The sequence below is a fragment of the Aplysia californica genome, unplaced genomic scaffold (assembly GCF_000002075.1).
Source record: "Aplysia californica isolate F4 #8 unplaced genomic scaffold, AplCal3.0 scaffold00035, whole genome shotgun sequence".
NCBI lineage: Eukaryota > Metazoa > Mollusca > Gastropoda > Aplysiida > Aplysiidae > Aplysia > Aplysia californica.
In genome coordinates, this window is record NW_004797305.1 from 1587186 (window position 1) to 1589312 (window position 2127).

At 44.7% G+C, this 2127-nt stretch overlaps 1 protein-coding gene across 3 annotated transcripts in view; it reads left to right on the forward strand.

Annotated features, from left to right (window-relative positions):
• The window catches only part of LOC101849523 (formin-like protein), a 66596-nt gene that overhangs the window by 8366 nt on the left and 56103 nt on the right, over positions 1–2127 (forward strand). The gene's annotated exons all lie outside the window — the stretch shown is intronic.

The window sequence follows — 2127 nt, forward strand, 5'->3', positions numbered from 1 at the left end:
CGCCCCCCCTAAAATTCGGAAAAATGTTGCCAAAGGCCAGAAATAATGCTGGGTTTTTAAAATATTTTTTTCTCCAATTTTTGACGTTCGCCTGATTTCACAACCATGCCTCACATATTATCTTCAACAGGAACACCAAGTCCTTTGCCAAAAATGTAACCCCGTCTAAGCATCTAACTATACAAGAAGGGGGAAAGTAAAGTAAGTAATTAGAGGTTCGAACCACAGAGGCAGGGGAGACGGGGTTTTGTTTAGTTTATAAAACGACTTGCCCTGTCATTTTGCAAATAGGAAAAAGTAAAGTAAGTAAGCTCTTGTTGTCGTAACTACAGCCATATATGGGTTGGTATTTAATTTTACTTCTTGGTGGAAAATTCTGGCAGTCCTGTGCAGAGCACAGCTTCTTCCTCGTTACGTTATGGGAGACTGACTTTTAATTTCAAAGTTGGAAAAGTCCCACTTTCTCATTTCCTACGTTCTCTCTTTCTGTCTCTCTATCAGTCTCTGTTTCTCTGTCTCTGTCTCTGTCTCTATCTTTGTTTATGTCTCTGTCTCTCTTTCTCTGTCTCTCTCTCTCTCTCTCTCTCTCTCTCTCTCTCTGCGCCTCTCCATATATATCTTTCTTTCTGTCTCTTTCTCTGTGGGTGGTTGATGGGTGCTCAGGTGTGGTTTGCTTCTTCTTTCCTATCAATGTCGTCCATATCTCTTTCTTTTCTTTGTATGTCATTCTCTAGTAATACCTCTAATCTTTGGCATTTATATGACCTGTTGGTGTTACAGCTCTTACTAAAAAAAAAAAACTCTCTCTCCTTCCTCTCTTATTCTACGCCCCCACCCCCCGTATCTCCCCCACCTCTCTCTCTCTCTTTCAGTCATCTTCCCCGCTTCCCCTCTTCGCCTCCAATTCTCTCTACAGGTCTCACATTTTCACTCCAAGGGTATTCGAAAGCATTGATCCCCTTCAAATGGCCCCAATTGTCGAAGTGAAATCCTATTACGTCCATCACTGTCCCCACCTTTTCTCCATTCTCCCGGTCGTAAGAATGAGCGTAGTGATTCACATTATGATCAGTAACATGACGCCCTCGTCAAAGACGAAGCGCTAACCTTTAACAAAGAGGTTAACGCTACAAACATCTCGTCTGTATCCCTGTGGGCATGTCGGCGGCACCCCCCAACGCCGGCTCTTTTCCTCTACTTTTGCCCCGGCCTGTGATGTACTATTACTAGTGTTGCCCACTTTTGTTTTTAGTTCTTGCAGGGTTTTTTTCCTCCTTCTGGTTCGTGTCTGTACTCTCAGAGGGGATTCCCATTTATTCCTCCCCTCCCCTCACTCTACGTTTTGCCCGTTTCACTTTCTCTCACTTTCGCCGCCCTTGCACGACTAACGTGAGTCTTTGTTTCAGCGGGTTGCCTTCCTGCGCACCTGCGTCTTTTTTGTTCTTCTCTTTTTTTCACCCTGGGCTCGAGGCTCGAGCGGTAGCACCAAGAACTAGGCTACAAAGCAGGTTCCTATCTTGTTCTCCCGAGGTGCTACATGGCACTACATGCATATTTATCGTTGTCTGGTAGTCCCGAGGCTGTGATTGATCGTCGACATGCAGTTCCCAGGATTCGTTCTATTACTATTATCTTAAATAATAAGTGGATCTGCTGAAAGGTGTGGTTAAGGGGTGGCTTTAAGTGGTGGTAGCAACGCAGATGCGACGATGTTCTCGTCAGCTACAAATGCAACCGTTAGTTTATGAAGTTTTTAGGGGAGGGGGGGGGGTATCAGAAGTTTGTTCAATTAGCAACTCGCGCCGCACCTGTGCTGGCTCGTGCCTTTCAGTCCGTCCATGGATCTGCTGTTGGTTCCCCTTTCAGCGAAATCTCTCAGGCATATTTGACCCGACTAAGGAACAAAGCAATAAATGGCGTGTATTAATTTAATGGTTTTGTGTAGGGGAAGTATAAATCTGGTAAGGGAGGTCAATGAACGGTGTCGTGTCTGCTCGTGTTTTTATCGCACCCCCTCTTTCCCTTTAACTATATACGTATGTACAGTAATATATTAATAATAAAAGTGTATAGATTTTTTGGGGTGGTTGGTAGTTAGGCCAACATCCAGTTACAACCCCCCCCCCC